The sequence below is a fragment of the Camellia sinensis genome, chromosome 5 (assembly GCF_055761805.1).
Source record: "Camellia sinensis isolate YWXY chromosome 5, ASM5576180v1, whole genome shotgun sequence".
NCBI lineage: Eukaryota > Viridiplantae > Streptophyta > Magnoliopsida > Ericales > Theaceae > Camellia > Camellia sinensis.
The window spans coordinates 141,112,768-141,128,458 of NC_138965.1; the positions used below are offsets into that span (position 1 = coordinate 141,112,768).

The 15,691-nt window shown below is 36.6% G+C and overlaps 1 pseudogene; it reads left to right on the plus strand.

Annotated features, from left to right (window-relative positions):
- Positions 1–12,272: 12,272 nt before the first annotated feature.
- Positions 12,273–15,311, plus strand: LOC145791730 (uncharacterized; annotated as a pseudogene).
- The last annotated feature ends 380 nt before the right edge of the window (positions 15,312–15,691 follow it).

Sequence of the window (15,691 nt, forward strand, 5' to 3'; positions counted from 1 at the left end):
AAATTAAGCATTGAAGAATTAAGCTGCTTTGAAGATTATGATTGTAATTATTTCTTTCTTTAATGTATGCCCTCTGTAGATATACTTGTTGATTTATTAAATGTTTTAAAATTTTATATTATGAGTCATAATAATTATCTAACATTTTTCCAAGATCCGTATCTTCAGCTGTGGGCTACACAATAGGTAGAATTCTATGAACAACAAATAAACAGAATCCAACAGCAAATACAGGAACATATTTGTATGTGGGCGGCCGCTGTTAGGCCTCCACCTCAACAGTAAATCATGAGACCGTATATGTTGTAATTTGTTTATTATGTACTTGTATTATGTGTATTTATATTCCTGGGTTGGTGCTAGATAAGGGTAGGATGGAGTTAGGAGAAGTGGGACGTCACTCAAGTCGCGTATAAGAAGGTCCATTGGTAGGGATTGCGTATAGGACACTTGCACCTTATAAACTGTTGACAGATGTGCTCAGTCTAGCCCCCTTTCGAGCACTTAGTTGGTATCAGAGTGTAGACTTGACTTTCTTCGCGCGCCCCCCTTTCGGAGAGGCGTGAATTGGTCTCCTATAGTTCGGACTCCTGTCACGGTTCTGAATCTAATCTCACAAAGTGCAATGTAAGACTGATAAACACCAAAGAGTCCAATCCGGCAAATCATTTTGGAAAATCAGATTTTGAATCAAATAATGCCAAAACTGGACTACTTTGCCAGATTACAGAGTCTCCACCTAAATATTTTGTTTTTGGGAAATTTAGGAAACCCTGACTCGTGCCAAAGGCCACGTGTCCATCATCACCAAAGTTGCCTTGGCTCGGGAACTTGGGTACGAGAGGGGAAGGTCCTGAAATGAGCACCCTCGCTCGCCTGATCAAATATCGGCCTCTGCTACCATTATATGTTGTTTTATAAACCTCATGTGCTCTTATCTGATTATTAATCTAACTTACTATGTGGCGCACACATACAAGTATAGACTAAGTCACGAGATTTGGAACGAATCGATTCATGTTTGTTTTCGAAAATGGTTTGAAAAGGCCACTCGCAAGTGGGCTAAATCGCGGATTTGCCACCCTCAAGTGTGCTTAAAACATGATTTGTCACTTCGCAAAGCGGGCTTAAAACTCACAATCATCAAATTGTTCCAATTCAGGTAACACAGCCTTCACCTACAAGCATTCATGCAGTTAATCACTTAAGCAAATAGCCTCATGGCAAGCATGCTATCATGGCAACACTCACACTCATGTAAGTATGCTAAAGCGTAACACTTACAGTGTACTCCAAGCCAAAACAAAAGCTAGTTAGAAACAATGCATGATCCTAACTATGCTAAGATGCCTAATGCAACACATGCAATAATGTAACTAAATAGGCTCGGCTATCTATGATGGCATATGAATGCAACGATTTGATACATATATTCAAAGAAGTATTGAATTGACAATGCAGTTTGAATGATGCGTCGAGCTCGATGCATGCAAGATAAAATAAATGATGCAAACATGCAAAGCATAAGGTATGCTAATCAAAACGTGCCCTAAACTAACCATCGAAAGCGGTTAAATAAAAGGGAGAAAGACGTGGAGTAGGAAGACATGCACACACACACGCACACTTATTACAACATTGCGCCCTTGTGAAGGAGACTCGAATAAATAAGCTAAGCTAACTAACTAATCAACTAATTAACTAACTTAGCTAATTAATTACAACATTGGATAACTAGTTACACAACCTAATTAAGTACAATACTCGAATCAAATAATTAACTATAACTAACTAATTAAAGCAAGTAAAGTGGCCTTGCAGGCGAGGGAGATATGCATGCTCGGTTGGCATCCTCCCGAAAATCCATTGCCTTGCCTGGCTGCCTCTGTTTGCACTTGCCTTGATCTCTGAACATTGAACCAACCTCCAGACTGTTTCTGCTCTAAAACAGGATAATTTCTGCACAAAAATGGACTGGTGGCCGGTCGGCCACAAAAAGTGGCTGTCGGCCACCTTAACTGGCCGGTCGGCTAATGAAAGTGGCCAGTCGGCCACCTGCTTTTCCAAAATGCTGTTTTTGATGCAACAGAGAACAGCAAAGGCAAAGCAAGGCATTTTGCAGGAAATCTATGCATTGCCACTCTCCTCATTATTTCTCAAGCCACCAATCAAGCATCTCAATGCATGATGGCCAAAGGACCGAGCTTGTACAAGGCCGATGAATGCACAAATAGACTCAAATGGAGCCTCCACCTTATCATGCATGATCAAGGGTGTCGGCGACCAAGAAACGTGACACGTTTCATCACTTTGAGTATGAAACATCCCACATTTCTTGTGTTTGGATTAACGTTAGATCCAAACACATGCAATGCAGCCCAAATGCTCATCTTGCACAAGTTTTACTTTGCTCAATTCTTATTTACACATTTTACATTACCGATTAATCCTTTAACTGATTAAGTCCAATGTGAAAGTCCTTTAACGAGAGAGGGGCCAACCAAAGGATGGTTTAAAACATGAAAGAGTTCATGCCTTTGGCTGGGAGGAACCCTCAAAAGAGAGTTAAAGCCATTGAGAATGAACTCTATCTCAAGCTTAGACACAAACATAAGGCCAACCAAATCTCAAAACAAATCAAAAGTGAAGAAATGAGGGAGATGGCAGATATTTCAGTGCTAAAGTGGTATGAAAACAATACAACAATATAGAGATCCCGGTCTTTCCCCATTTGGTTGTTGTATTCGGACTTAGGTTCCGTGGAGCTCGTTGTTGTTTATATATTGTTGTCATCCTTTAATTCCTTATTTTTGAGTTATAGGATATGTTGGGTAGGTTTGTTACAAGTTTGGTGTGCTTGGGAGCAAATGGTTGCTGCCCAGATTTTGGTATCTTCGCTCCAGCGAGAACTTTTTCGCTCGAGCGAGCTCTGTGTTTTAGATCCTTCGCTCGAGCCAGGGTTCCTTCGCTCGAGCGAGAGTTGAGTTTTGTATCTAGTGGCTCGAGCGAGAAGTCCTTCGCTCGATCTTGCGTCTGCGTCTGATTCTGGACCTGAGAGCTGTGTTTCTTGGCCCGAGCGAGCTTTCCTTCGCTCGAGCGAGCAAGGTGCATGTTTTTGGTTTCGTCGCTCGAGCGAGCATTCTGTCGCTCGAGCGTGTTTCTGGGTTGCAGACCTGAAGCTTCGCGTTCTTGGCTCGAGCGAGGCTTTCTACGCTCGAGCGAGAGTTTCTTGTGTCTGGTCGCTCGAGCGACCAATCCTTCGCTCAAGTGAGCCTGTGTTATATCAGTAGGCAGCAGCGGGGAACACTTCACTTTTTCATTTCTTTTGATTTCAAAACCCTAGAATTCGGCTCTCTCTCTCTCTACACTTACCTTCTCTCTAGGGATTGATCTACTTCTAATGAGTTCCTATCCTAGTCTCTTTGTAAGAAAGGTAGAGGGTTGTGTGGGCTACATTTTAATCTGAAAAATCATGGATTTGGAGCATTTCGAGTGTACACCATCTTCTCCTTTGGGCTTCTAATTTTGAGGTAGGGATATCCTACTCCATCCTATGAGTTTTGTCATAAATTTTGGACATTTTGATATGTTGGGGTTGTTGTGTAATTTTTGGAAAGGTTGGGGTTTGTTGTTGTAATTTCTAAAAGGGGGTTTTTCCATGTTTGTGTCATATTTGTGTTATAGACTTGAAATGGAGGTTGTTTATGGATTATGGGTGAAAAATGAGCCTTAAGGCTATTATTGGAAAAAAGGGAAAAATGCCCTAATTGTAATAAATAATTAATTTGTATAATTAATTTGGGGAAATGTGAAATTGAGTTGAGAATAATGAAATTTGGAAATTTTGAGATTAGATGGTGTAGTTGGATTAATTTATCACTCACCTATGGTAAATGTTGATATTATATCTGTTGTTGCATTTATGTTCTGTTTAGAAATATCTATTTTGGGTTATCGGTGGAGGATAGTCTTGTTTGTTGTAGATACTGCATGTTGATTAGGGAAAACCGAAACTAATCACATTGAATATGTCATCGAATATGACCGGTGGAATAATACATTAAATTTATGTATTGATTGATCTTGTATATGATACGTGTTTATATACATTGTGTTGTGTGGGAGGAGATAGGGGATGTACTCCATGGTTTAGGGGAAGATAGGGGATGGACTCCTAAACCGGACATTGTTTGGTAGGAGATAGGGGATGTACTCTAATGATACAACAAATATGTGTATCTATTGAAGTATTGATATAGCAAATCTGTATATCATATATGAAGTCTAGAAGTGTTTTGTTTGAAATTGATACAGCAATTATGTGTATCTATTGTGACATAAAAAGTGTTTAATACGAGTTGTTATTAAATTATCTGGCCAGGTTCTGAGCCACGTTTATGGAATGAGTTGATAAGTAAAAGAAAAATGAAATGTAACATGGACACAAGTGTCATGGAACTGTATAGTGATATAACTGATTTATAAGTGTTAACCATCTATCAAATGCTATTATTTTAGTCATTGCTTATATTTGGTTTAGTATATCTCTATTGGACTGTGGCTCACCCTATATGGGACATCATTTTCAGGTTCAGGTGATATGCCACCTCCAAGGACATAGCTTGGAAGGTTTTGAGAGTTGAAGACTCCTTTTGTTGTTTTGTTATCTTTTGTTGTATTACATGTAAATTCAGGCCTAAGGCTTAATATGTTATGAGTTAGTACTCTCTTTTGTGTAACCAAGTGTTGGCTTGGAAAGTTGTAAGCCGTTGGGGATTTACTTGTGTTGTCAACATGTAATACATTTGTAAGAAATACTCTGATGAATGGAATTAAGTTTTGTTTACTTATGTCTATGCATGTCAACGATGTGGGGTTTTATGTATTATTTTGAGGGCGTTACAAACAACATGCAAACAACACATGCACAACATGTTAAAGGCCGAAAGCATTGAAACTAATGAATGACACAACACTAGAGGCTTGCAATACAATGCTCAAAAGGGACCAATAGTCCAAAACAGTCCTAAAACACCCTAAATAGAGTTCTAAAACATACTTGAAATAAGCTAAGAATAGCTATATTAAGAGGCCAAAACAATAGCACATGCTAGGTAATTTAGCACAATTGCACTACAAGCATATAAAGCAAAGCTCATGTGATCAAACCAGCTCAAAATAGAGCTTAATCATGCCAAATCAGTGACCTAAACATGCTAAAACTTAGGCACAAAAGGCAAGAAAAACATGCTCGCATGTTGGCTCACAAACAAGACACAAAGCACAACTCTCAAAAGCAATGAAAGAGTGGGATATGTGAGAGTGTGACAGTAATATATGCTCTGAAATCACATGCAAAGTGATGCTATATCATGCAAACATCACAAGCAAAGCATGCTAGAGGCCCTAAAACTCAAAGCTAGTAAAGGCCATTTACACTATAGCTATACAAAGTAAAGCACATATGACCAAGACCACCCAAAACAGAGTTAGAGCATGTCAAAACATTAGCAAAAACATGCTGAGACAGAGCTAACACAAGCTAGAATGATAGGCCAACTCATTAGGCATGCTAAGCTAGTAAGCATGATTACACTACAAGTGTAAGAAGCAAGCAAGAAGTGACTTAACCAAGCAAAAACAGAGCTAAAGCAGGTCAAAAAAGTAACAAAAACATGCTGAGATCAAGCCATGAGATGGTAGAAAAACATGCTCACATGTTGAGCCATCGACACTTGCAAAGAAGACACAAGGAGGGGAGGCCACCCCCTCCTATTTTGGACCTCAAAATCAACTTCTTGCCACTGATATTTCCCTGGAATTTAGGGGTTAAAAGGCCAAGAAAAGTGTATTTCAAAAGCTTTGAAAGATGGCTCAAAAGGCTTTACAAGCCAAAGAGCAAAAGGAGGAAACCACCCCTTAACCAAACAAGACTCAAACCAACATTTTAAACCATTAAAAACAGAGTTTTTAAGATGTTAAAACCAGCCTCCAAATAGCATGCAAAGGTGGCCAAACAATGAATTAAAACAAGGCTTAAAAGGGTCAAGTTCTCGCCCTTGAAGCACAGCACTAAAACAACAACACTTCTGAGCCAAAACCAAGCCTAAGACCTCAAGCCAAGCTTCAAGGGACCTCAGCTCCAAGGTGAAAGTGTTTGGCTAAGAGTCTTAGTGCAAAAATGTAATGAAAACTCACTTTCAAGCACAATATATATATATATATAGAGAGAGAGAGAGAGAGAGAGAGAGAGAGAGAGAGTTTTAGAGAGAGAGTGAAATTTTGCTCGTCAAAATTCTGAACCCTCAAAATGGGGGAGGGACCGCCCCTTATATAAAAATAGCAGGCAAAAGGCTTGCTTTATCCCACAACACACGTGTATGGCGGATGTATTCAGTGATCAACAGCTGGCACAGCTGGTACATAAAATATCTGAAAAAGGAGAAAATTGACCGTCGGCCACTTCACGTGGCCGGCCGGCCACCTCCCCTAGCCGACCGACCACTTCAAGTGGCCGACAAGGAGGAAAAGTAGTCAATAATAGCCAAAAGTGGCCGACAAGGCCTTTCCCCCCTCCAGGTAAGAGGCACCAAGGTTTGGCCTAAAAACAAGGCCAAAACATAAAGGGTTTAGAGGCTCAAAGACAAAATGCTCAGCCGAGACCTTCGGGCGCTCAAAACGAGCACAAACATGTGCAATCATCGAGTACGCAACCGATGACATCAAAGTCTTAAGGTCGGTAAAAAATAGGGTGTTTACACAGAGCCAAGTTTATGCATATACATAATACATATATATAATATTTAAATTATACATATATTGTCACATACAACAAATGGCAGAAGCAGCAACTATCACAACAGTAGCCAATACAGTAGCTTCTACATCAGAAGCAGTAGAATTAGTAGCCTATCAGGATGTGAGGGAAGCCCTTGGTAAATGGACAATCCCAAAAGTGAAACTAGAAACTATTTATAAAATTTGAACCTTTGATTTTACTAGTAGGAAAATCATTAAAACTTTTGAACATGAAGTTCCTTTACAGAATGATGATGAAGTAATTCAATGACTTCAAATACCAGATATAGTACCTTTTTTGAAAAAAATATAAGTGTGTCCACATAGGACTTGTCCAAATAACATTTAAACCCTTGACTTTGTTAAGAAAAAATACCAGTCTTATTTGTACACTCAGGGATGGTAGATCCCTTGATTGGAAAGCTTCTTCAATAGGAGCCATTGAAACCAGTTTATCTCATGAACCAGTATATTTCAATATTTATCCGAATCTGAGTATAGCACTCATAGACCCTAACTTGTCTAAAGTTGTTGAACTTAGAATCTTGACTAATGGTTACCAGTATTTACTAGGATCACCGCTGTTATCAGCCATTTTCAGAATTCATCTTAAGGTTTTAAGTACTTTAAATCCTTATATTAGAAAACACAGTGAGTTAGGACAAAGTGTCCTTATTGATACTAATCTTTTCAGTAGCCAGGTAGCTGTTCCTAAAATGATTCCTTGCAACAATATTACTTTTCCAGAAAGATGGCAAATTAAGAATGCAGTACCAGTCCGACCAATTATCAGACAAACTCTTGATGATGTTATTCAGACACAAGGAGGTAATGTTTATCTTAAATTTCAAAAACCTCTTAGCCGAAGCTTGTCCAGTATGAGTCATCACTCTTCTAATCTACCATATCGAGTAGATTTACCAGAATTCTTCAGACATTCGAATTTGTTAATGAAGAAATGCGTTCTCGACCTCCTAGTCAACCCTCTAGTGATCCACTTCCTGAAACCCTAATCCAGGGGATTCATATATCCGAAAACCAAATTCCTCATGGTGTGTATGAAACCAGAATGCTTGAGAGCCCAACTGATAGTGATATGAATTTCAAAATTTAATGGATTTTACACTAGGAAGTGACATTAGAATACAACTTAACTAGGATTTTATGCAAGATAAATATCAGGCATTTCAAACATGGTATTTTCATAACCATACTGAACAACAGCTTTAACAATTAAAAAAGCAGTATTATTATCATCTAGAAAACTATCAAATTCTTAGACCCTTTCCTGAATGATATTATGAATTTAGTACAGGTATGGACATAGTACCATATCAGCAGCTTAATGTCCTGGAGAACATCCAAAGAACATGGACAATAGTAAGTGATCAAGCCATAATATATGTCCATTCACCACCATAGTCTTTAGAGTTAGCACCTAGTGATGTTTACCAACAGCCTTTGCTCATCACTGCATATGTGAAAACTCCTTCTAGAATGGCTCAAAAAGAGTCACTACAGCTAATAGATATTGTACCACTCATTAAATAGAATAATTATACTAATTTATGTTTCCAAATAGTAGGAAAACAATTGACTAGAATAGAGGAAACCATTGATACTTTTAAAAATCGTCAATTGGTCCCGTCACCAGCCTCTACTCTTCAACTAGTAAATATCAAACCACCTTTAGAAGTAACTAGTTTTAAATTACGTTCTATTAAACAGGATAATGAATTCATGGATACTTTTTTGAGAAAAATGACTGCTTTAAATCTAGGAAAATCCGCACCAGATAGCAGTTCTATAAATATGTAGTCTACTCAACAATCTCCAGAAATACAACAGGATGATGATGAATGAGTCACACCTTCATTAATTTATGAAATCCATAATAATTTTCAAGATATGCAATCTGTTAACAAAACCGTTTTCCCAAAACAAACCGGCAGGACAACCTTATAAGGCCCTAGTAGGTGTTACTATCATAGACCTACATCACATGATATTCTTTATGAAGAAGATTTCTTCAATGGTCAAAATTCTTATCATGGGAAAACCATTTATGAATGGAATATAGATGACTATTTTGAATACCAGATATTTGAATGTATACATCAGACTATTATGTATGCCACTGTTTGCAAACAAAATAATAACTCTGACCATCAGATAGTTAGATTTATTGTTAATGGATTTACAGGCATCCTTAACGGATGGTGGGATAATATTCTCACTCCCACTCAACAGAATGAAGTCTTAAATACTACAAAAACTGAAACTGATCCGACCACTAATACTGTTGTTCACCATGAAGATGCAGTTTGTACTTTACTCCAAACTAATATATATCATTTTATTGGAACAGGCACCATTAGCAATGACCGTAGTTGTGAACTCCTCCAAAATCTTCGATGCCCTTCTTTAACCCATTTTCGTTGGTATAAAGATGTGTTCTTAATGAAAGTTGTGTAGCGCCCTGATGCTAACAGTGAACATTGGAAAGCCAAATTTATTGATGGCCTTCCTACTCTCTTTGTAGAAAAAGTTCAAAAAAAACTTCGTGATCGCTATGATTGCATGACAATTCCTTATAACCAGTACACTTATGGCCAACTCATAGGTCTCATCATAGAAATCTTTCTTTGTGTAATGACCTTAAACTTCAATACCAGATGAAAAAATAGAATCTTACCGGCAAAAAAGAATTAGGTGAATTTTGTGATCAATTTGCTTATGATACCAAGATCCAATATCCTTCGAAAACCAGAAAATCTTATCATAAAAAGCCTTCTAAACAGTACCAAAAACATTATAAAAAATCCCATACTGTTCCTTCTCACCAAAAAAAGTTTTCCCCTCCAACCAGGAAACCGACCGCTAAAAAGACAACATCTAAGAAAGATGTTAAATGTTCTAAGTGCGGCACCACCAGTCATTATGCTAATCGTTGTAGATCCAAATTAAAATAGAAAATTAATGAAATGTCTTTGGATCCTCTGATAACTCAACAGTTATTACAAACATTATCAGAAGAAGAATCCGACACTAGCTCTGAGTCGGATGGACTCGCTGAGCTTTACTCTCCATCTACCTCTAGTGATGAGTTAGAAACGCCAGAACCCAATTGTTCTTGTTCTACAAATTTGAACTAGATTTCTGAAATAAATTATTGGAAATCTATTTTTGAACTGAATGGTTTGGACCTTGGAGGTCCTAGTATTCATGTTTTAACTGATGATTAGAAATCAATGCTAGATCTAGCTAAGCAAAATAAAGATCCAGAAATGAAACTCAAATTTTTAGAAATTTGTTATCAACAGTAGAAAGCCAGTACTGAACCTCCTTTGATTCCTATTCAATCTTATAGCATGGAAGATGTTTTAAATGGAATGCAGTCTTCACCGGTTATTGAAAAACCAGCCACTATTCATGATTTAAAAATGGAAATTAATGTCTTAAAAACATAAATTAGGCATCTTTAAACTGCCAACCAAGCTATACAAGCCGATATACATCAGCTTAAAACTATAAAACAAAAAAATAAAGATCTTGTTGCATAAACTTCTGAACAGAAAGATAACCAGTATTTGATGCTTGTTAATCAGGTTACATTTTACTACCAGAATCCCATTAACAGCCATTCTTGGTTTATCTGCATTTGCCCAGATATTCTTAAAAACGATGTCCCTTCTTGGTTCCTCGTTTGGTGGGATAAATTTGGGTTACAGCTAGAAGTTTTATCGGTAACAATCAGGGAAGCCTATAATGAATAGCATGTTGCGTATTTCTATTTACCAATAATTAAGGATATCTCTATTACAAAATCCTTAGTCCATTTCACAATCTGTTTTGGTATTTCATGGATTTGAAAATGGGACTTTCAGTGTGATTATCAGAATAAGATCCCTCGTCTCAAAAGGGTTTTCTTTGTGAGATGGTGGGATAAGGAAATAAACCCTACTATTTTAGAAACTGTCCAGAAAATCAAGGCACATTTGGGATGCTATTCCAAAAGCTATTCCCAACCAACCAGTTACTCAAAATCCGTTTTTACAAATTCAAACAGAATTACGACAAAAATATCCTAATTTGTCAAAAACAGAATTAATTATTAAAAGTATGGATTTCATGAAGGAACAATTTCTTCAAACAATTTCCAATGGTGGTACATCCACGAAATTTGTTACAAGCAGCCAAGATCAGGAAGATCTTGACCAGGATGAAAATGAGTTTGCAGTTTTAGCTGGAAAATCACAGGCACCAGAAAATGATGAACCCAACTTTGGAGATTTTTAGGTTTCACTCACCAGCATGATTGTCGACAAAGTTGACAAAGAAAAAGATAAAAAAGGTAAAGGCAAAGCATGATGAGCTTTGTTTCTCACTAGCAGAACCGTCGGCACAAATAAACAAAAACCAGTACACCAACTTTCAGAAAAGCAGATGCTTTGTCTGCCATCCAACACAAAGGCTACCTACTGTCTCTTTATCGACCCTTTAAAGAAAAGGTTGCTGATTCAATAATGGATATCTACTCAGCTAAAGGATAAGGACGATCAACTCCATCTATCCAGGACACACCACCTGTTCTCAAACTTATCTCATTATTTTCTTTTCTATATTATAAAAGGGTCTCCTAAATTAAACCAAAACAACATACCATAAATAAAAGGACTAATTGGTTTAGAAGAAAATGCCCAAAACTAAATGAAGCAACATTTATCGAAATGGAATTTTTGAATAATTTTTCCAAATAAGAATATATAAAAAAATAAAAAATTGATTTTAAAAAAAATTGAATTCCAATATTTATTGGAAGCACAATGCATAACCATGTATGCATTCTCTCCTCGTTCACAGAGCACTCTGTCTAATTATTGTGTGTCCAACAAGCCAGTCAAACTCGTTTCAGTCCCTAAGCCCACCCTAACTCTTTCTCTCTCTCAAACAGAAAAACCGCACCACCCCCAATGTATTGAAATTGGTCAACTTTTTACTTTTTATTTTTTGTTTTTTTGTCCTCTTATCACTCACTTACATATGTCTATGGGGATTGCGGTTGTGGGGGTCCTGTATCATTTCTGCTCTCGAACTCACACCAATAATGCTCTTTTCAAAATCCTAACAGTGGCGAACCAAACGTCGACCTTCACTCCTTTAACAATGGCGACACCAACGATGCTCACGAAAGCCACTGTCTTAGCGAAGAAATCAATAGCACTTGTTCCACTCCCTACGTCTCCGCACCTTCAAGCCCTAGCCATGGCTGCCCTACCGTCGGCTACTTCTCCAGTGCTCTTGCAAGTCCTATGCACTACGTGTTATTTACGACTCCTAGGTCTGATTCTTTCTTGTCAACTAAGTCTAGCTCGTTCTTCGAATTTTCTTCTGGGTTCTCACCGAGCGGTTCAGTAGGTAATGGATCGATGAGTATGGCCAACGAGTTGTTCTTGAACGGTTAGATCCGACCAATGTCACCACTACGAACAGCACAGTTCCAATGGCAAGAACACGAAGAAAATGAGGCCTCTCATCATCATCATCATCACATTATGGAGTTGGAAGATTTTGAGAACAAAGAAGTTGAAACTCCGTCGATCGAGACAACACTGTCAGGCTCTGCTTCGTTTTCAAGGTCTTCATCGTCTAGAAGGAACTCAAAGAAGTGGATATTCTTGAGGGATCTATTGTGCAGAAACAAAAGTATCGTGCCCCAAAATTTGGAAAATTAAATATTAAATTAAAACTAAACCCCAATTAATATTCCATCATCCAAATCTTATGGGTGAAACAAAAAAAAAAAAAACTAAACGCCAACCAAACCATCCACTATAATTTCATAACTAACCCATACCAACATTAAAGTAACAATACATAGCCAAAATAACTTATATGATGTACGGTTACAAACCATGCCAAATTATCCCAATACTAAAGTCATAAAAAAATTATAAATACATAAACTAATATCAACCCTAACCTCAAGAAAACAAAACAAAAAAAAAATCCAAGAGACATGTCCTACAATCATGGTTATTTCTTGTCACCATCATAGTCCCAACTAATCCTGCAAAGGAAGCTTGGCTGCGCTCAAACAGAACGCACCCGAGTTGCCAAGAGATAAAACAGGTCAGTATACAGGAATACTGGTATGAGTACAAGATTTAACACCCACGTGTCTACCAGACACAAACAAAAATACATTTAATTCTTGTTACGAGACAAGACAAGTAGTTCCATCTGCACTGAGACGAATGGGTAGTTTCCCAAGATACGGTGGCATTTAGTTTCTTGCCTGTACATAACGAAATATAAATTGAGTATAAAATAAACAAAATATAAATAAAAATATGGTGGGTGAGCCTTGCATAAAAAAATTAGTAAGACCCACCATCCTACAAAAAAAATAAAGTTAGTATAATTTAATCATATGCAACTTGCTAAAGAGGCATAAAAATGCACCGTTTCATGCTCAAATAATTCTAATTGACCAAAACTCAAAGAACAAAAGTTGTACAGAATCAAATTTCTTAAAAGCCAACTCAGACGAATTTAGTAGAAACTGGATAGGTTGAGAGAAAAACTTAATAGAATATCCTAACTGAATTTCGATCGAAAAATCTGGAACTGAAAACAAAAAGAAACTGCTGTAAGATGAATTTTTTTGGAAAAGTTCAAAACATGAAAAGTGTTTAGAATAATGTTTTACTTCAATTTTTGAGAAACCAATAAAAATGAGCTCGTTTCGAGGGTTAAAATAGCCTCTAAACTCTGCATTGCTAAAATGAATTAAAACTACAATAACCAAGATCATCTGATTATAAGTTCTAATCGATCTTTTTAATAAAAAGTTAAAATATAAAAGTTGTCTAGAATCACGTATACATGTCTCTGCTCAAATTTCATAATTTATCGAGGTCGTTTACTATTTTTCAAGATGTATAAATCAATACAATTTACACTATACTCATAAACTCATAATTAAATTCTTTGTACCTTAACTCCACCACTTCGACCTCCACTTCCAGCCTACACATATATCACATGTGACTCCCGTATACCTAACACTGCTCTGAAGCCAAACTCGCATGGGTATATCGTCTCGAGTTTGACCCACACTCCCTAGATGGTTAGCATATACGTACGCGCGTAAATCAAAGCACTCGTCTACTCATGAGAACGAGGCAACAATATACATATACAAAACATCTCACTCATGAGAACAAACATAACAATGCCAAACCTAAGGCATTAAAATAAATCTCATAATCCTCACTTTTTTTTTATACACTCTTTCTCGCCAACACTCAAATAAAACAACAATCCATGGAGTCATGGTGAAATATAAGGAATTTATCTATGGGTTCCTAATAAATTTTAATTTCATATGACCATGAATGTGATTACAATCATAAAATAAATCCATATAAAAATCTTAAACCTGACATACACAACTAATCAAAATAATTAAATTAATCAATCATCTGCATGCAAATATGAAATCAATTCAACATCAAATAAATAAATAAAACGAATTAAATATAAATCAAGGAAAGTGGATTTTGTACTCACAATATTTTTTTGAAGATCAAAGAATTATTTGAAGAACTAATGGAGCCACCAAAACAAAACCCTAATCCTTTTTTTTTTCTTTTTTGTTCTCCTCTTCCTCACCACTTTCTCTCCAAGCCGTCTCTCTCTTCCCTGCATGCACTATCTAGGGTTTTGGATGAATCTCTCTCTCTGTCTCTTTCAGCAGCCGCACCCCACAAAGCCTTCTCTTTTCTTTTTTTCTTTTTTCCCCCTAATTGCAGCCCCTTATGATTAACCTAATCATTTATTATATAAATTTTCTATTATACTTACATTATACAAATATAACATAAATATCACATACATAAATATATTATATATTTTATCAATATATAAAACATCTTTTTTTTTATAAACTATATAAATATATCAATATTTAGATTAATTACCTATAATTAAATAACACATTAAATTAATTAAACAACACATTAAATTCTCATGTAACCACACAATTAATAAAGTCAAAAATAAAATAAGGTAATAATAAATAATAATAAATGAATAATGACCTACAAAAAATTAGGGTCGCTACAAAAAGCGAAGGTAGAGGCAACAAAAAGAAGTTCTGGTCATCGATCACGTTCACTTGCTCATCATCTTCAAGGGACGAGAAGGAAAAGAATTGCAGGGAAACGGAAACGCAAAAGCAAAAGCAAAAGCAAAAGCGAAGCAAACAAGTTCACCTAAAAAAATCGATCGCCAAAAAACCAGCGAACGACATTGGAAAGTGTAGGATTCCGCTGTTGGCTCATGAGTTGCATTACACTGCGAATAGAGCATAGGCGGAGGAGATGAAGAAGAAGACCTTCTTGCCCTACCGGCAAGGACTGCTCGGACGTCTAGGGCTTAGCTCCAAGGGTTATGGTGCCCTTAATGGATTTACCAGAACTTTGAACCCTTTGTACTCTGGGTTGTAATTTAAGCTCCTGTATAGTAGAGACAAAAGCCTTTGTTCCAATCACCATTGATGATTTTGCTTCTTTAGCTATGAAGATATTATTGGGTTCTTTAGCTATGAGGTATAAATAAAATATTTATTTAAATTATTTTAAATAATCTCACGTATTCATTTTCTTATATGAATAAATTAGTGTTAATGATAGTTTAGATGAGAGTAAAAAATAAAATCATAATGTAAGGATACAATATTCAATGCACCTAGTTACAAAGGTTATTGTGCTTAAAAATACCTGAAGGCACATGGTGGTGTGTTATCATGATGAAAAATAATAAATAAGTCTATTTTTTAAAAAACTTTAGCTTATTTTGGCATTTGGATTAAAAGTTAATTTTTTGG